A 25000-nucleotide genomic window follows, 5' to 3' on the forward strand; every position below is an offset into this window, starting at 1 on the left:
ATTGAGAGACAGTGCGAGAAAAACAGTGCATGAGACATTGAGAGAGACAGTGCGAGAAAGACAGTGAGTGAGACTGTGAGTAAGAGTGAGTGAGACATTGAGAGACACAGTGCGAGAAAGACTGTGTAGACTGCAGTGATATCTGGATTTTGGTGCACGTGTGCTCTGTGCTGTTTTCCTGCTTGTTAAACAAATCACTCTTGTTTGTGGATCTGCTCGTCGTTGCCTTTGTGTAGTTTTGCATGCAGCCGTTGTTTGCGGGGTGTTTGGTGTAGAACAGCAGGTCCATTTTATTTATAGCATTATTCAGAGCGTATAAGTGGCAGCTTGGTGGTGCTAAGGTTTGATCTCATAGACTTTTGACACCTTTACCACGCACAAACCGCATGGACTCCTCCCCACCGTCAGCAATACTACTGCATCACCACACACACTGAGGAGAACACACAGGCAATCCGAGTTATTAGCATCTTATTTGTGTTCGTCAATGACACCAGAAGCTTTACTACAACATCTGGTTGAAAAAATAAAAAAACTTGGACATACTACACAAAATAGACAAAAGTATTGGGACACCTGAATTTTCCATCCGTATGTGGTTCTTCCACAAACTGTTACCACAAAGTTGGAGGCGCACATTTGTAGAGAATGTCTTTGGATGTGGTAGCAATAAATGTTCCATTGTACGTGAATGGGGAGACCCAAACCTGTCCCAGCATGACGATGCTCCAGTGAACAAAGCCGGCTCCATGAAGATGCGCTTTACATGGGTTATTGTGGAAGATCTTCCTGCTATTGAGCTCTGACCTCGACACAATTGAAAGGCTTTGGTGATGAATCAGAACTGCACCCTAGGCCTCCTCGACTCACCGACATCAGTACCTGACGTTAATAACATCCTCACTCCAAAATCCAGTGGAACATCTTCCCAGAAGTGTGGAGGTTATAATAGCAGCAAATAGAGTCTCAATGTGGAATAGGATGTTCCAAAAGCACAAACGTTTGTCCATTTAGTGCACGTCATGAAAACACCTGAATTTAACACCGGCAATTATACAGATATTAACTTATGATGTCTTAGAATTTTTTTTCCCTACCTTGTTAAATACACATTAACAAAGATCAAGGGTTTTACAGTTATATTGGAAACTAAAAACGATAGAAAACGCGAAATATGAACAATGAAACGAAAACAATTTCGGCTGTTCCTGTCTTCTCTCACCACATCCATAAACCTCCTCCTTGCCCTTCCCTCTTTTCCTCCTTCCTGGCGGCTCCATCCTCAGCATTCTCCCACTGATATACATTGATAGCATTCGGCAGACGTCCTTATCCAGAGCGACTTACACCTGAGCGTTTGGGTATTAAGGGCCCCGTTAAAGGTCCCAGCAGTGTAGCTTGGTGGTGCTGCGATCTGAACTAATGACCTTCCAATCAAAAGTCCTACACCTTCCACCATCCACTGAGCCACCACCACCCCATGCACTTCTAATAAACTCATTTCAAATCCTGTCCATCCTCATCATGGTCCTGTACATCTATACAGCAGGGAAGTGCCGTGTTGTCATCCAGAGAATACAATAATATACTGTGTAAAAAAATATATAATCATTTTTCTCCGAATAGGACAATGGGTTTTGTACAAGTGTCAGACAGTATGTACTGAACTACAAATAAAAAAACAACAACAAAAGATTAAACCCAGAATCGCAGTTAGATCGAGACGGCCCGGTCTGGTCTTTCTCCAACAAAGTGAAGCAAAACGTTATCGATCATCTCGTTCCTGAGAACTCCAACTGACTGATTTTTATTTTTATTTTGAACACCACGTCACACCGTGCTTCTGCCTACAGGACATCCTACTCCTGTGTTTGTCAAAAGAGGCTTTGTGTGAAAGCAGCCATGAGTAATGCGCTACATGCCTGTTCGACTGGATTAATCATTTGTACGTAAAAAAGCGGTCATATTTATTTTTAAAAAAGTGTTGCATTCTTTTTCTTTTGTTTCCCCCCCCCAAAAAACAGCAAGAAGAATCTCATGGAGCATCCTGTGACTCGTGCCGTTTTAGGAAGTAAAAAGCAATATTTTTCAACTAGCACACGAAAACTTCTGTCGCCATGACAACAGCGATCGGACACAGGTTTCAAAGCGAGAGCCGCATGTTCTGAAATACTAATTGAAAGTGGATAGAGATTGGGAGGGCGACGGGGGGGGGGGGGGGGGGGGGGGGGGTTCTTCCAGCCAAAAAAAATACGCTTGTGATGATAATTCATACAAAAACGCCAGAGCAGAATGCCTTTCCTTTCCATTCCACTCCTCCAGGAACTTTCTTATATGGTTACTCCACCCATTTCCTCCATGCCTCATGTCTAAAGCTTGACTCACCCCACAGAAGTGGTGTTTATTGCACTAGGAATCAGGGTCAGATTTGAAAGCGGGAGGCCCGCAGCAGCACGAGAGGAAAGGGAGGTGAAGGGTAAATAGTGAGATGATAAGGAGATCAAAATTTCTCAAGAACAGTAGGGGAGATTTTCTGTTCAGATCAGGCAATTGTTTGGGGTGGAAAATGTTTTTCGAAAAAGAGTGGATAATGTTTGAAGTGATCTGATTCACTCATTCAGTAATCCCTCGATATATCGTGCATCGGCAATAGATATGCTTATTTTGGGTTGAAGTGGAAGATCTTGAGCAGCCTGCTAAAGAGCTCTGACCTTAACCCTATTGAACACCTTTGGCAATTAATTGGATCACTTACTGCACCCCAAGCCTCCTCACCTAATCTACATCAGTACCTGATTTTACTGTGTCTAAATGACAAATCACAAATCTCCACAAGCACACTCCAAAATCTAGTGGAACATCTTCCCAGAAGAGTGGAGGTCATTATAACAGAAAACGCGGACTAAATGTGGAAGGAGATGTTCGGGTGCCCAGAAAGTTTTGCCCAGAAAGACGACATTTTCACAAAAAAAACGGCAAAATCTTGTACGCAATCTCATGCATTATTTAATGTAAATTAAATTTACATTAAACTCATAAAATACTGTATTTTTTTATTCACTATTTATTTAGCAATAATTACTCAGTATAATTAACAGTTCATTTGTATTAATTCTATGAACAACTTTTTAAATGTCTAAAATGTTATTCTATAAAAATCCTAATAAAAAATTAAATAAAAAAAATCCATCTAAAAACCTACGATTGTTGATTGCATCACATGCCTTTACACCACGCATCACATGACCAGTGCTTGGACACAGCATGTATTGTGATCCGGTTTTGTTTTCCTTGAACGTCTATCAAAGGCATTTCCTCAATGTCAATTATCCCAATTACCTCCTCGATCAGACCCCAACGCTGGAGGTGGTCTGTGCAAACATCAGTGTTATTAGTCATTACATGCCAGGCTGCACTCAAACATTTCCATTTCTTCAGCGAAAACTCACAGCTGGAACGTAGCGCACGTCTGTCGCCTTGCGCGTCTTCTATCGCGCTTTTATCCTGCGATCTCATCGAAATGAGCAGCGAGAATTTGTGTGTGGCTTCGTCTCTGAGACGAGGATGAGATTGAATGGATTTAACTGCATTACGTAGTCATGGTTCAGATCCTGGTGGAAAACGAGAGAGATTTATACCTTCAAACTTGAATGGACCGGATTAATGGTGGCGATTCAGTTTTCACTGTGGGAGTGATTCTTTACCAACATGGTCATCCTAGTGACCTATATTTTCTACAGTAATGTCTAACTCAGAGACCTTTATGGCAGATGTTCAAGAAGATCATGAACATTTAACTGAACATTAATAGGATAGGAGATCCAACATATAGTGCTCTAAGGTTGCGTTTTACTCTGACGGAGTAAAAATCTCTGGACTGGCAACTTTGCAGCTTACTAGTAACACAACAGCCTTGAGATTGGTGCTAATTGGTGGTAACTACACTAAACGGACAAATGTTTGTGAAAACCTGAACATGTGCTTTTTGTACATCCCATTCCACGTTTAGTCCTCATTTCCTGATGTCTTCCGGGAAGGTGTTCCACTAGATTTTGGAGTGTAGTTGTGGAGATTTGTGCTCATTCAGCCACAACTAAGGCGTGAGGTGCAGTCAACAGGGTTGAGGTCAGAGCTCTATAGCAGGCCACTCATGATCTTCCACTCCAACCCATATAAAGCATATCTTTATTAAGAATTCTCATGCTTCAACACATTTGGGTCTCCTAATTCAAGTATTTCGAATCACACATTCTCCTTTATCCGAAGATATGCATACCATTGTGTGCCTTCTTACTGGTTTGCTTCTATTATTCTGCTGGTAAATTCGAGCAGAAACCTCCCACCTTTACACTACCCTCCTCTGCCCTCCTGACGCTTTTCGGCTTCCAACTCCTACGTGGCCTCAATTCCCTGCGCAGCACGCGCACACATTAAAAAGTGCCTTATGTGATTGCTGTATTAAGCTGCCTATTATCTCAGTCTACCGCAGCCTTGAAAAGGTTATTATTTGCTTTTTTCCCCCCCTCCATTTCCCTCTGCCCTCCTCCTGCGTCCTGCAAAAATAAATAAATAAATAAAAAAACCTGCCTCTCTATAAAATCCTAGAAAAACTCCACACTATTTATGATTATACAGAACGAGCAGGACATTCACTTGTTCACCCGAGAGAGAGAGAGAGAGAGAGAGAGAGAGAGAGAGAGAGAGACAGAGAGAGACAGAGAGAGACAGAGAGAGGGAAGAAGGGGAAAAAATGCCTACGCTTTAAACAAGGCATGGAATCCAGATCCAGTGCTTTAGTCGAGCTTTATCTGTAGAGCAGCAGAGCGGCAACGACTCAACAGAGCTGAACTTGAGTGCCAGGGAGGCAGAGGCACTGCATAATCAGGGAGTTGGCTGTCCCTTGTTGCTTGAGGAGAGGAGGAGGAGGGAGAGAGAGAGAGAGAGAGAGAGAGAGCGCATGACACAGACAGACAGACAGTCAGACAGAGGCCTATTTATAGTGGCTTGGAGGGCTTTGGGCTTTCTCTTAATAATCAACAATCCAGATGGGAGAAAGAGGTCAGCCTCAGAGATAGAGAGAGAGAGAAAGAGAAAGAGAGAGAGAGGGATGGGGGAGGGGAAAATTCAAGACCCCACCACAACCCCCTTTACTATCATTCAAAAAGACAGAATGACAGCTTACATTCTCTGAGCAGTCACGACTTGAAAAATATGGCCACCAATCACAGTGGAGGTGGAGTTCAGAGCAGCGAAGTGAAACACCAAGGACAAAGTAACACCCGTGATTAAAAGCCAACGCAAGAGAGGAAAAGCACAATGTTTCAGCATGTAATTGGACTGGGCTCGTTCAAGTGAGCAACCCGTTTCCAATTTGTCCGCTCGCCTTTTATTTAGTTCACCAATGGATCATTAGTGGAGGAGAAGTGAAACCGATCCTGTGTCTTTTGTCAGGCAGAGGAATGCAGGTCGTAGGTCCGAGTGCAAACAGATGGACCAATTATCTATTATAATTTTGCAGAGAAATATATTTAAGGAGATGTGCTTGTAGCTGCTTTTCCTTGCAGGACTGGGTTTATAGTGCAGCCTCACTACTACAGGGTCAAAACCGAGTACCAAAAGTACCAGTGTCTACAGTCATTTGACTGTATTTGTCACTGGTTTTGAGGCATATTTAAGAAAATATCAGCTTTGACAAACTCGCACAATTACAACACAAATTAGGGCCATGCACACACGAAAATCAGTCAACGAAAATGCAGCTTTTTGAAAACGTTCTCCAAAGTGGATCAATATGAAAACACTCGTGTTTCGTTTTTCAAAAAACGAGGACGCGTTTCAGTCAATGCCGCAACGTTTCAAAGACCTGCAAAGTAAACAAACGCCTGGTGGAAATGACGCAGGCCGAAGGGTCTTACGTTTTGCTCGTTCGCAGTGCAGGGATACATACAACCTCTGCAGACCCTCATTGCAGAACAAATCATGAACAACTCCGTCCCATCCCAATCTGATCCACGCCATATTCTTTTTCTGCTTCAAATTTTAAATCAAAAGAGAAAAGATTGTTGTTCACATTTCGTTCATCAAATGCGCCTCAAATAACACACAAATGCAAAGTATACAGATCGTGATATATGAACACCAGCGATATTTAAAAAAGATTGTGCACACTTTGGATATAAAGTCACAGTTGATCCAATACACATAGATCAATTTTTTTCTTATTTTGCCAATGTTGGTCATTTCTGTTACTTTCTTTGGTTTATATGTTATAATTAATTGAAACGATGGAAAATACACCAGTTGGACGAGACACAAAACAAAATAAATAAAAAAAAACACGTCAGTTTTTCTCAGCTTCATTGTTTGTGTGGTACAATATCCAATTAGCTTGAGTTCTAAACCTCGAACATTGTTACACAGTGGTGTAACCATTAGGAAGTGATGATAGGTGCAAATTCATAAACACAAAAAGTCAAAAGACAAAAAAACATGCAACATCTGTCGTCACCTAGAAATATCTCCGCTTCATCAGACTCTTACAGAACGCTGTACAGGCATATCTCATATTAGTTGTACTTCATTTAAAAGAAGTAATTTGGTGAATTGCAGCCGGCTTTTCCTGTCATATCGCTTTAAAGACACCTTGCAGAAAACTGAAAGGAATTTCGGTCTTTAATCAGTGGAGTGAGAGAGAATAAACTGGCATGGGTGCCGAAGAAAAACGCGGATTCCCACCGTTCGAGATGCACCGTCTCATTAACGCTCGCGCTGACTTATAACACCACTTTACGTTTACAACTCGTTCAGCAGATGGTTATTATCCGAAACGACACGCAAGTGAGGTGGAATACAGAGTGGCACCTGGCTGCTGAAAGAGCTGCTAGAAGATTATGATTTTCACCAACTGCCCAATAACAACAATTCAATGAGGCACCGGTTTCTAGCACTCCAAAGTGATCACGCAAAATAAAAAAAAAGGACACGATGATGGAAATAAATAGTGAATCTATAATATCAACATGACACACAGGTACAGGTACACATGCAGTTAGAATATAAAGGTCAATATATTCAAATACTAGCATTTGCCCTTAACCAAAGCAACTTAAATAACTATACTGTTGAGGGTTAAGAGCCTTTGCTCAGGGGCCCAGCAGTGGCAGCTTGGTGGTGCTGGAATCGGAACTTGTGACCTTCTAGTCCACAGTCCAATGCTTCAACCCTTAAGCACCACCAACCGGTCACTGCCATATGTGGTTCTTCCCCAAAATATCTTTGGATACAGTACCATTACATTAACCCCTCACTTAAACTTGGAGAACTAAACCTGTTCCAGCATTACTATGCCTTTGTGCACAAACCCAGCTCCATAAAGATTTGCTTTCGGTTGTAGTGGAAGATCTTGAGCGGCCTGCTAGAGCGCTCTGACCTCAACCCTATTAAACACCTTTGGAATGATCTGGAATGCTGACTGCACCCCAGGACCTCATTACCTCACCTTACCTACACCTTCCAAATCTCTACAAGAACACTCCAAAATCTAGTGAAACATCTTCCCAGAAGAATGGAGGTTATTGTAACAGAAAATAGGGACAAAATGTGTAATGGGATGTTCAAAAAGCACATACCAAACTTATTTTCAATAGTCCACACAATTTTGTCCACATAGTGTCTCAAACTTGAACCTTTATAAAAAAAATAAAAGTAGAAAATTTGAACACAAAAGTAATCAGAGAAAATAGTGAGGACACTATATGAGGCGTGGGTATTTTGACAGGTTTGTCATGTTCTGTAGTGGTTTCTGTTTTCCTCAGTCATCATCATGAACAGCTTGGGAATATCTGACGAGCTTTGAGCGGGAACATTCAGCATTTTTCCACATGCTCAAGCATCTAATGTAAAACACTAAGCCTACATAGGCAAGTGAAATGATTGCACAAATCAGTGACAAGCATCTGAAATCATGTGCACAGTATAAGCCTAATAACTGTGCCCTGTGGATGCCCTCAATTACGCCATTCTGGGCGATTCTGTATCTTACAAATGAACGAAAATAAATTATTGAAGGCTCAGTGAAATTGAGCAGAGAAACCATTTTCACTTCGTTATCTGCCGCCGTGCATTAATGTAGCGGCAAAAAAAAAAAAAAAAAAAAAAAAAAAAAGCAACATCGCAACAAATAAGGGCACGATGTTCCGAGACGGAATAAAGCGATGTGGTACGAGATTAGACGTAACATGCACCAATAACTGCCAAATAAGGTGATGAATTCAATCAATAAGGCATGTCTTTATTGCTCATTATTCACCACCGTTGCCTTGGAAAGACAGAAATAGTCATGTTTCACAACAGGGTATCTCAAACTCTAAGTCTGAATTAGAAGTACGATTTAGGACTAGGAATCAGCTAATAACTAGGGTCCCTGGTGGTCTAGTGGTTAGGATGCGGCGCTCTCACCGCTGCGGCCCGGGGTCGATCCCTGGTCAGGGAACCTACCCCAGCAACTCTTAGTGCCGGTCCCAAGCCCGGATAAATGGGAAGGGTTGCGTAAAGAAGGGCATCCAGCATAAAAACATGTGCCAAATCAAACATGCGGATGGTCCGCTGTGGCGACCCCTAATGGGAGAAGCCAAAAGAAAGTAATCAGCTAATAACTGCATAATTCGCTGATTATATATATATATATATATATATATATATATATATATATATATATATATATATATATATATATATATATATATACACATACATACATACATACATACATACATACATACATACATACATGCATGCATTCAAAGAAACACATTTTCTGAATATCAATACAAATGGTGATCTATATGGGGAGTATACTGTAATAAGTTAATAATTTGACAAATTACAGTATATAATAAATTGAAACAGAGCAATATACAGTACTGCGATATATAAACTATACTGTATGTATGTATGTGGCAGCGGGTGCGTGGACCCGGTTCAAGAGTGAAGGACGTCTCACAAGACGTGTACATCCCAACATATCATACTGCACTTCCACAGCTGCGTTTGCCTGCCGCGCAACATTTTAAGTAGCAATTTTGCAATATCATCGTCAGATCGGAAAATCATAAGTCGAAACATCAAAACTTGGGAATTGTCTGTAGTTTTCACCCTGAACCAGAGTGACTTACAAAAGGTGAGGTGAGTGTCCATTCAGACTGCTAGTGACTCAGCTTGTTTTCACCACCTATTTGCTAGAACAGAGTCTTGAAGCACACCTTCATTATACCCTGAGAGATGGTGGGACCAGTCTTGCAGTGGTTTAGGATCGGAGGATTCATAGTGCACCGGGGCACTGGATTGTTTTTGGGCCTCAACAAAACGAATCTTGGCAATGAGCGAGGTGGAAGAACTTCCAAATATATTTAAATATATAAAGCTTTAGAGAGGGAGAAAAAGCGCCTGAAATGCAAACTATATATAATCTATAATTGACTTCTTCCCAAACAATTAGATGAGCCAAAATCTTGCTAGATCCCTAAGAAAAAATGAACAAAGTGGCATTTAATAAGTAGCAGACCACAGCACTGAAATGCAAATCAGCAGAACACATTCGAGGTTACTCAAAACCTTGCCTAAGACTAGAATGCAAAATTACCTCGTCAGTACCTCGAGTCGATCACGAGACGTAATCCGATGGAAAGTCACTAGTTTGAGGCCTAAAAACCTGTTTGGAGCTGCAAAAAATAGGATTTATTTTTTAAACGTTATGTTAATTTGTGAAAATACTTCAGGCTTGAATAAAATCGCTCTTAAATTGGGTATATTTTACACTTTCACCCAGCAGTCCTGTTCTTCTATTCGATTCCAAGGTTTGGGAAACCCTGAGCTATCCTAACGCTTTGGAATATAGAGCAATTCATACGTTTCTTGCATTTCGGGAAAAGTATGATTCACTCCTATTGATTCAAGGTTATGTACATCCAAAGCCCAGAATGTTCTGGAACTGATGTGCTAAAAATAGCTGCTGTAATTCCTTTGCAAAAGCCCATAGGTAAGAGAAAGTGTACACTTCAGTTATTAAGAGTTTATATTAACTTGGGCTGTAGTTCACATTACAAGGTTAAAAGCAGGACGAAAAATAATACGCAAACTGAGAGCTGACTTTGGACACGATCCTGTACTTCTTTATGAATACAGAACTATACATCATACTGCATATGTATACGCAAAGCCACATGTCATTAGTGACAACCTTGATAGGAAAAAGCAGAGGGTAGAACGCTGCAGAAACTGAACTGAACTACGGATGATCAATTTTTACCTCCTGACTATAATCATAAACAAAGAAGCTGCCAACTGACACTGCAAGCCAATGATCATTTGCACAAATCGTTTTCCTTCTTTTTTTTTTTTTGCACTACTGCAGTGATGGAGTCTTTAACCCCTGCAATTTACTTTAGGATTGTGATCCTTTATGGCATTTATGTGCTGGAGGACTGGAGACATCCACAGTTTGGCGACTTACCTTCTGAAAGATTCATTGTTCTGTGCATCAATTTCTTAATTAGCATATAAGTATGGGGTGGACTTGGCCATTTTTATTAGTGTTGCCCAAAATCTTGTGCTGGATCTTGCGTTGTATTATTTTGTAGTAAACCGAAATCCTAATAAACCCACCATGTGATCCAGATTTTAAATTTTTAAATTTAATTCGTCTTAAAAGACCAGTAAAAATTGTGTGATTAATACAGAAAGTCCTGTTTGACTTTTCAGTTCACATGTAAAAAAAAAAAAATACTGCTAGACATTTTTACTTGTAAGTCTCTGTAATAATGACACACTGATTGTTTATGGGGCAGCAGGTCCATGATAATAAGTTCCTGAAGCACTTTGATAAAGTATTTTATTTCCCTGAAAAATCTAAGATTGAAGCTAATTTCAGAATTACATGGTACATGTATGCCAGCACACTGCTGAGCAGAAAAACCAAACGCATTTACACCAAGAGGCAATTCAACCAATCAAAAATCTATTCTACCTCTTGGCTTGTTTTGAACAGATGGAAGAAACTGGAGAACCCAGATGATCTTTACACGGATACAACGAGAGCATGCAAGTTCTTGTTCTCCGGGTTTTGCAGGAAATTCAGTAAACCGTGTTGGAATCTGGGCCTCCAGAAATGGATTCAGGCGCTCCTGTGAATGCTCCTTTTCATCCCAAGCCAAAGGATCCATTTACAGAGAAGCAAGAGAGACAAAAAGAAGAAAGACAAGCCAAACTTTCAGCTTGAACTCAGACTGCAGTTAGAGAAAGAGACCAACTGACTGGGACTCAAATGTGTCTGTGTGGTAAAGAAAAAAATAAGTTTACTGAACACCACATGCTGTTGCTATTTTTTATTGTTTGCATACTGTTCCAGAGAAAAAAAAAAAAAAAAGAAAAGAAAAGAAAAAACTCGCATCCCAGACTACTTATCACTGTCACTGGAATCCAAACACTAACTGCACTCAGGCTAATTTAAGGATTCTGCAGGGACAGAAGAAAAGATTCACACAGTTTGCCTATGTCCTGAGAGAACACTCTAAAATTGGGTTGTTGGTGAAGAATTCTTAGTAACAAGAAAACAAAATACTGCAATCAACTTTGTGGCCAAATTGCTCATTTCTAGCAAGCATGTACTGTATAATGATTTAATGGAGGCGATGTGTCTAAACATTTAACGCCGTGAACGCTATAGCAATTACTTACACTTGCTAGAGCAAAACAATTTGTAATCTTTCTAATGCAATGCATACTGGACAAGACTTCTTCCTTGTGGTAGACACCTGACAATATGAGCACTTTAAAAATCAATTTCCACATTAAGTCTCCATTTGCTTTTATAATAAGCTCCACTCATCTGGAAAGATGTTCCACTAGATTTTGGAGTGTGCTTTTGGAGATTTGTGGCTCAGGTGATGCGGGAAGTAACGAAGTACAAATAATTTGTTACTGTACTTTAGATTTATCTGGTATCATAACTTTTTACTTTCACTCATTAAATCTTTACACAAATATCTGTACTTCCTACTTCTTACATTTTCAAAACAGGCTCGTTACTTTAGTTTTAATCTATCTGGTGAAATGATCAATATTGTTTTTTCTCATTGCGTGTCGTTTTCAGCCCATCAACCTGTTTCCTGTCAGTGTGGCTTTTTCAATCTACTGCTGGTGTATCATTTCCTGGCTCTCGCACACCACAGACGTAGACTAGTTTACAAAGTTAAAAATGAACAAGGCAGAAGGCAACAAGAATTAAGACTAACGTGGATGAGACAGAGAAAGTCAGCGATGTAAACATGACTGAAAAGAGAGACATTCCTGATCACCTGATCATTATCTTCTCTGCTTATGTTCTATATGGTGGTTGTTCAACCTGGATACATACTCAATACCCAATATAGAGCATGAAGACAAAATATTCACTTGAAGACAAAATGAAGACAAAATATTACTTATTATTTTTAAATAACTTACCGTAATTTCCAGACTATAAAGCACACCCATATATAAGCCACACCCACTGAATTTGACAAAGATTTTTATTTTGAACATAAATAAGCCGCACCTGTCTATAAGCCTGTCTACACTGAAACTAATGAACTTTACACAGGCTTTAACGAAAGACAGTAACTGTTACACGGTGTAACGAGTGAAATATGTTGTGGCTCCATTAAGAGCAGAGCGACATTTTGGGAATAGCCTGCCGCCACATTTTTCCGCTATTACTGCAAGTGTGCAAGGCCGAGGAATATATCCTTATTATTTTCTGATGCTCATTTCTAAGTTTCTTTGACTAACCCGTAACGCTGTTGCCAAGAAAAATAAAAAAAGCACGAGTTTTGGAAACCTGTCTGTGCTTATATGATTTCTGTTGCAACTGGAGTTAGCGAGCTCTCCCTTCACCCAGACTCAACGCGTTACAACGGCTTGTATCTAAACAGTAGCCTACCAAGAAAGTAATTGCTCACTGTCTTCCTCCTTCCTTTCACAATTATTTCTCTTGGGAGTTTTTCTTTTGGCATCGCCATGCGTTAAAAAAAAAACGTTTATTTAGATTAAGGTTGTTTTATGTCTGTGAATAGAGATGACAGAGACGGCAGAGTGTGCCCCCTGTTTCTTTTCTTTATTTTATAAAACGCAGCATTTTGTTGTTATTATAAGTGTGTACAAATAAAAGTAGACCCGTTACAGATTCAAATGATGTATTGCTCTTATCTGTACGATCCAAAAAACACAGAATAATTCAAGTTCGCTTGGGCGTTATGAGGGAAAAAATGCTGCCAAATGCACCGCCGCGTTTATCGACCCCAGAGGGTTCATTGTGTGCATCGTGGTTAATTTTGGTGCTGAATTTAGACTTGCCGCATCAATAAAACAAATATTTACTGATTAAAAATAAGTTTTGACTGGAGTTTATAATTACACATTATAAGCACACTAGAAATGATCAAACTAGCTCTTGGCAGGTAACGTCTATTCTGGACTGGGCAAATATAGAGGTGTGTGTATTAGCGTTGCAAAGGAGTGGTAAATTTCCAAAAACTTTCTATGGGAACTTCATCTGAGGAATTTTGGAAAAATTCCAAGTAGGAAAATTACCAGGAATTTATAGGAATTTTTGGGAATTAATTAGAAATTTGTTAAAAATGTTTATAGACTATTATATACAAAGAAATTTCAACATTATGTTTGGCCATAAGCTGACATGCATGCAAAATAATGCAGATTTGAAAATAAATTTAATTTAAAAATTTTTCCAACTACATTTAAGTTCACTGTTATTGGCTAACCTGCAATTTTGTAAATTCCCAGTTTATTCCCATTAATTCCAGTTAATTCCCAGTGAAAGATGCCAGGCTTGAAAATTCACAGAATTTTACAATCCTAGTGTGCATGTGTGTGTGTCCATTCTACATCAACTCTGTTCGAAGTGGAGGCAGCGGAAACCGAGCCGAACCACAATAACAGTCGATCTCATGTTGTTGAATGTTGAAACTAAGTGGAGTAGCGGAAAAATTTCCTGGAGTGCTTTCCATTTGGTTCTACTCAAAATCTCGGGAGGAGTTCGGAAAGCTGCTCTCATGGAAAAGAGTGGTCGGAATGCCAGCTATGTGGCTGTGCTACCATATTGGAAGAAAGAAAGAAAAGCTGTGGGGCCATGGTACTTTGTGTTTCCTGTTAGAATACACCTGATCTGGCTCAATTCAATCAACAGCTGTGTTTTTGAACAAGGTATTGGTACAGTGCTGCAGACCTTCGGTGCTGAGGAATTTAAAGCTTTAGGGCAAGTCGGGTTTGTGATTCAATTATAGCGCTAAATCCATAAAACCGAAATAGCGGCACATGTATAGTATTACAGGATTAACCACAAACACTGTCGGTATGTAATAAAGATAAATCTTTCTCACAAGGGCTGTGACGGATGAGATGCAGGAACGCCATGAACGAGGTAAAAGGTGCCGCTGCTAGGTTTATTAAAAGACTGAGAAATACTCACTTTCTCTGCACAAAAAAAAAAAAAAAAAGAAAGAAAAAAAAAATAGTACTTTCATTAGTCAAGCTTACATTTTTTACTTGGCCAGAGACTTTTGAAAATAATTAGAAAAGTGTGGAGAGCTTAAAAAGACATGTTTCGTCTCATCCCCAGAGATTTGGTGCGATGTTGAAATGTTGAAAAAAAGAAAGAAAAAAAAAAAAAGGTTGTTCAGTGTCTGTTCAATAAAGGTTTATAAAAAGTCTTTACACGTTTGATACCCGAACCAACACACTGCTTCAAAATAGCTCATGATGGAGCCTCAGGAAGAAAACGAATAAATTAATATACGAGATGCTTTCAAGTCAAACTGGGAAACTTTTGAGTTCAAAACATACAATTCTAAGGAGTGGAAACTGCAATTATTTCTCAACCTGCTCCCCTGCTATATTTATACACTCATCCCGGCGATTAACTAATGACTGGAAAGATTCGGCATGGAAAAATTTGTCAGTATTCCTAAACTATCCCTGGACAGCCTGCTCGTTTTTATTAAACGTGATTTACTGCGGCTATATTACGTTCTAATGCTTGTTTTCAATGTTTGTATATTTAATTTCTGCTTATATATATATATATATATATATATATATATATATAGATTGTGTACAATTAAAAGCAGGAATTAACTCACTCACTCATCACGAAATCTCAAAAACCACTGAACGGATTGCAATGAAATTTGGAACATACCTTCCTCTTGGGTCGTAGGTGCTCAATAAGAAAGGGTTTTGAAAAATTCGCCCTGGATCGCGGCTAACTCGCGAAAAACGCGATTTCTCACGCATTGTAAACTCTTCGAAATAACAGTACGGATCCTAATGAAACTTACTACATTGTTTCTTATTACATGTTAGATGCACGATAAAAATTCTTTTCAAAGTAGTTTGCCCTGTATCGGTGCTACAAAGGGGCAGTACGTTATTTGTTGACGTTACGTTCTGATCTCTGATCATCCAGTCCTCCTCAGTGCTTACTTCTTATTGCCATATTGCTTAGCGTTCTGCCTTCCGTAGCGAAGCACGGGTACTTTCAGCTAGTTAATTAAATATTCTAGATGTTTATCTTCACAACTGAACAAAATGTCTTAAATCTTTTGGTCAAAACCAAATTGTCATCTGCAATTATCATTTAAAACAATACAAATGTTGACTTACACAAATTGCTTCACCTTGCACACTTTTTTTTTTTTTTGTTTGTTTTTGAACAGAAAAAACCTCAGCATAAGTGAATTTGTTCAAAGGAGAAATCCCCAAAACAAGCAACTGTTTTGAGCTTTAAAACGTCCAAATTAAAGATAGTGATTTTTGCATTAAAGTACACATTTCTACATAAACATCTTGAATTTTTTACATAAATACCTTGAATCATTATAACTATATAGCTATACAAAGCAAAACATCTAATTAAAAAAGAAATTTTTTTTCAAATCTGATTAATAGAAAGATAATCGTCCGATTAATAGATTATTAAAATAATCGCTAGTGTGTGTAAATAGTTCAATAAATAAATATATAAAACACACACACTCCTCCAAAGTCAAATCCTTCAGTCATCACACAGCACAGACGGATTTCATTTACTTAATTTAGACAACATGATAGACATTAGAAATTTTTACTGCTGTTCAAAGGAATTTTTGTTGCCATTGGCAACCGGCTCACTTTGTCCCAGTTGTTCCTTCCTCGGACCTCAGAGTCACAGTTGCAATCTCTCGGTTCTGTAATTTTATTTAACTATTTTAATGACATTCAAGCCTCCCAACCGTTCACGTCTTATTTTAATGGCTGCTGTTGTCATGGTGACAGCATGGATCTTGGTTTCCGGCCAGCAGCATTTTTTTTTTTTTTTTTTTTTGCTAGTGGAAGATTCAATTCAGTCAAGTATAGGCTCTTTTATAGTGGAGGAAAAAAAGGGAGTCTACGGGGTTGGCAAAACAAGGCAGAGACAAAATACGAGCAGCGGCTTTACTGATCTGACAAGCTTCTGTTCCGCAACAACACAAGAAAACATTCCCCATCCCTCACTTAGAGGTCTCGGGAATCGGAGGATATTTTAAACCGTCTTCAACAGTCCCCTGAAGACTTGCTGTGAAACATAATGCTCAACAGAACACAGCTGAGTGCCGGGCTGGAGGCTGCTCCTGCATGGTGCTTGCATTCCATTTAATCATGGGTGGGGTCTCTTTTTTTCTCTCTCCAAACAATGGGCTGATGGAGTCGCTACAGACGGATGGTGGAGTATATGGTGTGGTGGTGTAAGCAGAGCTGTTTGGTTGATGGCTTCTAGGAAACAGAATTGCAGGGCTGCATGCCAGAAGCTCTCTTAGGCACTGGAATGTCAGCAGGTCCCATAGTGAAGAACACAAGGTTCACTGTGTGTGTCCCCTGAACTGCTACAGACGAAAGGAGGCCTGTGTCCTTCCTTATACGAATGAAAAAGAGGCATGCACAGAAACAGGCTGCCACATTTCAACCAAATCCTTTTTAGTAACATTTACATTTATGGCATTTGTCAGATGCACTTATGCAGAGCGACTCACATGTATCGCATTCATACAACTGTTATGGATGCAGCTATGGGAGTTACGGGCCTTGCTTAGGGGCACAGGAGTGGCAGTTTGGTGTGGCTGAGATCTGAACTTCTGACATTCAGATCCAAAGTCCAATGCCTAAACCACTAAGGCTCCAGCTACACTTATCCGGATAAATTTGAAAACGGCGCTTTCGTCTAAAAACGCTCTGCGTCCCTGTATTGTGCATGAGCAAAACGTAAGACGCTTCCACCTGCGTCGTTTACGCCTGGCATTTATTTACTTTCCGGCTCGTTGAAACACCACGACAATGATGCCATAGGGGCTTTTTTTGTTAAAAATGCGTCCTAGTTTTCTAAAGCCTCCGTTTTTACAGTGATGCATAAACAAAAGTTTTCAGTTTTGCTAACTTGAGAGCGTTTTCACAAATTAGCTTAAAGAAAACGGCGTCTCAGTGTGGACGGAAGGCCAAAACGCAGAGAAAATAATGCGTGTACATATGAAAACATATTAGTGTGGACATGGCCTAAGCTGCCACCTCTCCCACGCACACACCCACACACTGAAAGTCTACCTTCTATGCATTGTTTCCCCATGTAAATTATATTAAAAGTAAAAATTTTAGCAAATTTCTCCATTTACGTTTCTCTCTTTCACTGTGATGGAGAGCCAGTGTTTTGCAAAAATCTGGAAACAGATAAAGTCTGTGAAGTCATATCTAGGCAGCGACAGGATAGTGCGTCCCTCTGGAGCAGCAAAAGCATCAAAGGTTCATGTTTTCGGCTCAACACACTCGGGTGAAAGGTGGCAGTGCAGGAACAAGCAGGTTTGTGGAGACCCTGACATACGGGACAGATAAACCCTGAACTGAAGACACATTCCACACTGCAGCAGTCATAGGGAGCAACTTCTCAAACACAAAAGCCGTTCACAGCCAGCCAGAAAGGTTTAAACCTACCGAGTGAGTGAGAGGCCACACGGGCTTTAAACAAACACCTCATAAATCTCACCCTCCTCCTGCTCGGCTTTTAAAAGCCCTGTTTGCGCAATTAGTCAGAGCTCCAACAACAGGCAGAAGGAGCAAAAGAGCAAAAGCTGACAGTTATCAATTAGACGAGAAGAGAGGGATTAGGATTACAATCATCATTATCAAGAGAGTTCTCCTTTCAGATTTGGCTTTCTCGCACAAACCGTTCGCTTTTATGCGACACAAGTTCAAATGCCAGAGAAAGACAAGACACAACAAGGTGACATTCAAAAACAAAAAGCTTTAACACAGACAAAACACAAAGCCAGAGAACACAAACAGCGGACGCTCCTAAAGCAGGGAAAATAAAAAACGTGTCACAACAGAGGGACTAAAGAATAACAAGAATGATAGTTAATCATACCGGGTTAATATTCCCACAGAGAACGGAAGAAACCATGCGCAAGACTTGTGCCATGTGACAGATGATCCCACCATAAGAGAAAAAAAAGCCCTCAGAGCCGTACTATGTTACCCTGCATGGAAAAGCCAAAGCTGATGAATTTACCATTCGCTCTAAACGCACTGGCCTGTCAGCTTTTCCATGGGCACTTTGTCAAATGCCAAAGAACTTCAATCTGCAACACGGTGCCAAATTTAGCTTAGTGCTTTTAAAGCACAAACACTTAGCCTGTCAATCTGTCATCCTGTTAACACAGACTAAGAGACTCAAACAGCTGCTACACAGTAGATACAAAGAAAGGCAAGTATCCACATATGAAAAAAATAAAAAATAAACAAAATAAATAAACAAAAAAAATAAAGCAGAATACATTAAGTTTCCTCTCACACCTAGATGAACTTTTCTGAGGTACTTAAGTTTCAGTCTCGCCAGCAGAGCGGCGTAAGTAGAAACAGCGAGCCTTCAAAAAGACTAATCGGAGATGGCACCTGGTTTTAAACATTTATACCTGATGCATTTTTAACTGCCAATACAAAATAAGCATGACTTCCTTGTTTTCTCACTACCCTCATCCAACCTGACAAAAACGTGCGCGCACACACACACACACACACACACACACACACACACACACACACACACACACACACACACACACACACACACACACACACACACACACATCCATAACCCAGTGACGGCTACGACCTGTAATCCTGTACACCTAACAGGGGGCTTCTTGCTTTCCCTGTCACCTATGCTAAAACTGGAAAGCACACCTGTCACAGCGATCCAGCCCTAAAAAGCTGTTTCCAAAGTTCCGTTCTTCTTTCTCTCAGCGCTGTTCGTCCACGAACACCATTCTCTTCCCACAGTGCGATTCCCTCATTAAAAGAGTCTCGCCGCCCACATGGACCTCAGCCGAGTGACACAAGCTGACCAAATGAGATGCCTGCTAACCTGTCATTGTGTGCCCTCGAGCTGTCTGTTCGTTTTCTCCAGGATTCCCCTAGCCTCCAAACTATACAGCTAAAACTATGTCTATAACCATATGCGTTTTTTTTCCCCAAACTGTTACCACAGAAGCAGGAAGCGCACAATTGTTTAGGATGTGTTTGTATGCTGTACAGTTTCCTTTCATTGCAACTAAGACACCTAAAACCTGTTCTAGCATCACAATGCCCCTGTGTACAAGCTCCATGTAAATTTGGAGTGTAAGAACTCCTCCACAGAGCCCTGACCTAAACCCCACTGAGAACACCAAACACATGGGATAAACTAGAACAATTTCACCCCAGACCACCCTCACAACAAAACATCACACAAACTCTTAAAGCTGAAGGAACACAAATACCCATAACCCTACTGCAAAATCTATTTGAAAGTCTTCCCAGAACAGTGGAGGGTATTAACTCTACATATAATAACAGCCCACTAATACATATTTAAAGGCTGTCAAAATGAACACGTCACTAAAGCGCTAACGCAAATTAATTTTAACGTCCCTCATTTTATTAAGGCTGCGACCAACGGTTATTTTGTTAGTCGATTCTTCGATTAATCGATCGATCAGATAACTATTTAATTCTAGTTCGATGTTTTGCTTATTATAAGTATACAAAACTCTAATTCATGGTATTTATGTATAAAGTTGTACTTATAATACATTAATATTACAATGTAATAGTAAACAATAATACATTGTTTTGAAAATCAATTAAAAAAATTAGATATTTTGTTCATTTGTGAAGATATAATCATCTAGTATATATACTCAATTTAACTTTGTATATTAATTAAATGATATATGCATATATGAAATAAACAAAGAACGAAAACAAGCATTTGAACGTAGTAAAGCCGCAGTAAATCGCGGCCGAAAAACATAAGTTAACTGTTGTAGCAGACAATTGCTGTAAAAAGAGAATGGAACGGAGAAACTCAGCAAGCTAACAGGCATGATTCAATTAAATAAATAAATAAATAAATAAATAAATAAGTACAATTGCATAATCATTCGCTGAAAACCACGACAGTGACTACAAATGTAATCGTTTACTGCTGCTTTTAGATTTAGTGTTTGTTCACACCGTTTTAATTGAATCCATCACTATGTTGCGAGTTAACTGATGCTCGCGAGTACTGACGGAACAGATCCAGTGTGACTGTCCCAAAGTTACAAACAAACAGTTTACACAGTAGCACTTCATTAAACTATAACATTTTCAAATGATGAGGATTCTACAGTTTTTGGTTATCGTGCTGATGTTTCGTGACACCAGTGTGTTTTCACTGTGGTACTTCCAAGACCACACAAGCTCTGCTTTGCATAACTTCCAGGTACAGTTTTCTTTGCGTTTCAGTTGATTTTAATATAAAATCCTTCAAAGACTTGGATGAGTTGGGACGAACAATTTTTCCGGCAATTAATCACTTTCAATACCAACATCGTCAATATCACAACGAGATCACTATGACTTTGATACTGGACTTTGATCAATTTATATAAAACTTATTAACATTAGTATCTGTTACCTTTTCTTCTTTGACTCCTGCTGATGCAGCGATCCCAAGATATATAACAACAAATTGCTGACTAGGAACTGCAGAAAAAAAGGTCCTATTAACGTTAAATAAATATTAAACTCCCAGGTAGGATCGATATTTTAATGCGACAATTAATTCTCTCTAGCATCCATCCATCCCCAGTAATAGTACTTATGAATAAAATTAAATGTCTACACACGATGAAGCTCTTACATATGAATTCTCTAACATCATGGGTTGTGTCCTGGCACTAGCCCAGAATTCGCCTACAAGAGTATGTTTCTGTGCACGAACTCGAAATAGCTGCGATTATTACACATCCATCGTGACTCCGAGTGGCTGCTAATGCTAATCTGTGGTTTGTTTGGGCAGCGGTTATCCGGTGAGCTGAGCTAATCATCAAACTCTTTATTAGCTTAAATTACACGTTTCGCCCTGGGTCGAAATTGATGACAAGGAACGCTTGTTAATTATCCTCCAGCAGAAACACGAGTGTCTTAAGCCTTTTCCTTAAATGCTTAAACAGATTTTTTGCTGACAGGAACTATTAAACGCGTCACGACGCATCACATCACCTTAGAGTCTAGATTCTGAGAACATCACTCTTGTAGTATCTTTTGGACTCGAGCCACTTTCGCTCGGGCCTTAAAAAAACGAGCCTGAGAGGAAAGTAATTTTGCTTTCTTTCTGGTTGGTCGGTACAAGCTTCTCCGGTGTGGCGTTTGAATCGCTAATTGTGTAGCTTAAATATGTACCATGAGTTTGTAAAGTCACTTCAGGTTTTTACAGACATAGTTATTTTGCTAAATGTAGTATGAGCTAAAATTTAGACACAGGGTCCAAAGAGCCAGAAAACAAACTAGAACCTCTGCAGGGCAGCTTGGGGGGAAAATATCCTTTTTTTGTGTTCTATTTGTTATAAAAATGCTACAAGGTAAATCCCACACACCTAAAGGGCTACAAGAATCACTTATCTAAAAGACTACATTGCCTTCATGTCGCACCCTGGTGCGAATCTTCGCCCTGGGCTACAGTGACTGCACTCTCACTGGGAATGTGGAGAGTTAAAAAAAAAAAAAAAAAAAAGCATTACTGTATATGTACAGATACACACACAAGTTATCACAATGTTCACCAGAGCAGATTTCTTCTGAATAACCAAGCTAGCAGTCTGGGAAAAGGTACATCATTCCTGTACTTGAGTGAAAATGTTTTTATACTTCTACTTGCCTGTGAATGTAGTTAAGCATTAGAAGTTATAGTACAGATTTACATTATGTGGACAAAAGATTAGCATGTTTTTTGAACATCTCATTTCACATTCAGTCCCAATTTACTTTTATAAAAACTTCCACTCTTATGGGAAGATGTTCCAGTAGATTTTGGAGTATGCTTGTGAAGATCTGTTTACATTCAGCTACAAGGGCATGAATAAAGCCAGGTACTGATCTGTGAGGAGTGAGGCATTGATAGGGTGAGGAGGCCTGATGTGCAGTCAATAGAGTTTAACAGGGTTGAGGTCAGAGTTCTATAGCAGGCCACTCAAGATCTTCCATTTCAAATGGATGTAAAGCATATCTTCATGGAGCTGGCTTTGTGCGCACTGGCATGTTGGAACAGGTTTAGGTCTCCTAGTTTAAGTGGAGGGAAAATTTGATAGCACAATATTCACAATATTCACAGACATCCCACACAGCCATTGTGTGCCTCCATGTTTGTGGTAACAGTGAAGAAGAGCCACAAATGGAGGGAAAAGTTAAGTGTCCCAATACTTTAGTCCAAATACTGAATGGAAAGAAGGGGAAAGGTTGAAAAATCTTTAGAAAATTAATTTCCCAATATGTAAATATTTTTTTAATTTTAAATATAAAAAAAAAAAAAGTCATTCAGAAATATCCGTTCAAAAAAGCGTACCTGGCGCAGTTCACGTTTATTATCTCTCTAGTGAAACACAACAGGCCTCTAAGAGAACAACATCTGGATACGCGCTACGACGATTGCGCTCGTTCCTAAAATACACAAGGTTCGCCGCGTACCTGTTTAACGCCTGCCATGAGAGTTGTGATTTTCTGTACCTGCCATTGTTTGTCTTCTGTCTAGCCAGCCATCGAACATGTCGGCTCTGTCTCATTTCAACTACAGCCAGGACGGCACGGGGCGTTCCCCGGTCTGCATGCTGAGCTTAAAATACCCCTAAGGCTAAGTTCAGAGTGTGAGTAAATTTAACAGTTGGTCCGTTCTGACTGTAGCACTGTGTACATGCCATGAGAGGGGGGGAGGAGTTGTGAGATGGAATGAAAGGATAAAAAGGATGGGGCGGGTTGATTCGTGTAAACAAAAGAAGATTTATGGTGGCGAGCGAAGAGAGAAAAAAGCTCAGCGTTCTTCAATGAGCACTGGATAAGGGACGTGGGGACCCGAGGGCTGATCGAGTACAACCTCTGCGCTGTGGGAGAGCAGAGGAGAGCATGAGAGCTAAAGTGAGGACACATTCCAGGAAAGGTTCAGCCACCCCCCCTCCCCCCTCCTCCTAACTGGGAAAGCTTTGTTCTAATGGAGCGCAGGCTTCCTGGCCTCACTGAACTCAAACGATTTCGCTGGGAAAAAGGAGAGCGTTAAACCGGTTCGCTTTGATTAGCGACCAGGGCTGAAATAGGAGTCACGACTAGGAACTCTGTTCGAGATTCTTCAGACGGTTTAGTAATGAATAACATGCTTATTAAATTCCTGCGTTGCTCCAGAGGACTGTGGCGGCTGCACTTTTTCCGGCCGGATGTTTCTAAATGACTCATTGGCATTGTTTTGGGTTTTTTTTTCAAAAAAAAAAAAAAATACTTTTATTAAATTAATTTCTACAATTCTTTGAAACAATTTTCCCTTCAGTTAAAAGACTCTATATGGACAAATATTGGGACAACAGACCTTTCCAGCCATATGTGGTTCTTCCCCAAATTGTTACCATACAGTTGAAGGCACACAACTGCATCTTTGGATGCGATATACAGATGCTCCCCACTTTACGAACTTTCGCGAATACGAATAAACCTGTCCTCAAACTGAAATTTGTTCGAAGTCGAAAAAAAAGAAAAACAGAGGAAAGCCGGCGCAAACGAGTGATTCGTATATTTTATTGTTTATTCTGCAGTATTTTCCAGTTGCATCTCTTACATTATTAGGAGATATGTGAACACAGTAAACACTTACGCACAAAATTATGGAACGAACGGCCATTTGGAAAGTAACTCGTAAGGTGGGGAGCGTCTGTATATGCATTTTTCCTTCATTTCCCTTTACATAACCTGTCCTTGCATGGCAATGTCCCTGTGCACAAAGCCAGCTCCATGAAGATATGCTTTACATGGGTTCTAGTGGCGGATCTCTTTCTTCAACCCTACTGAACAACCTTTGGGATGAACTGAAACGCTGACTGCACCCCAGGCCTCCTCACCTCACCTACATCAGTACCTGACTTTACTTACACCCTTGTGGCTGAATGAGCACAAATCTCCACAATCACACTTCAAAATCTAGTGAAACATCTTTCCAGAGGAGTGGAGGGTATTGTAACAAATTGGGACAATGAATTTTATGGTCAGAATCAAACTATCCAACTCATATATTCACTAATCACGCTTGAGAATGTAATATCCAATACATCATGACAAACGTTTGTGTAAGCCAAATCGGTTTCTCCACACTATAAGACATGATGAGGGATCTGGGTCATGTTGAAAGCAGGTCACTCGCAGCTTTCCGTTGTTCCTAATCCTTTTCTACCTGAGTTACGCAAAGGGATTTCTCTTGAATCAAATTGCATGAAGGAATACAACTTGAGATCAGGATTTTGATGTGCTTACAAGCTTGAGTGTCAAGTCAAGAAGCTTTTATTGTCATTTCAACCATATATAGCTAACGCAGTACACAGTGAAA

General features: G+C 39.9%; 2 protein-coding genes and 1 long non-coding RNA gene across 3 annotated transcripts in view; all 3 read right to left on the reverse strand.

The window, feature by feature from the left end:
• spg11 (SPG11 vesicle trafficking associated, spatacsin) overlaps window positions 1-25000 on the reverse strand; it is a 282063-nt gene that overhangs the window by 82828 nt on the left and 174235 nt on the right. The window lies entirely within an intron of this gene.
• Window positions 1-25000, reverse strand: part of znf609a (zinc finger protein 609a) — a 124841-nt gene that overhangs the window by 41986 nt on the left and 57855 nt on the right. The gene's annotated exons all lie outside the window — the stretch shown is intronic.
• On the reverse strand, window positions 23893-24099 carry LOC310728767. Its single transcript, XR_014534339.1, has 2 exons — window positions 24030-24099; window positions 23893-23992 (listed from the first exon to the last, which is right to left on the reverse strand). It is a non-coding gene; the product is annotated as an uncharacterized lncRNA (long non-coding RNA).

Source organism: Silurus aristotelis (assembly GCF_946808225.1).
Source record: "Silurus aristotelis genome assembly, chromosome: 7".
Lineage (NCBI taxonomy): Eukaryota > Metazoa > Chordata > Actinopteri > Siluriformes > Siluridae > Silurus > Silurus aristotelis.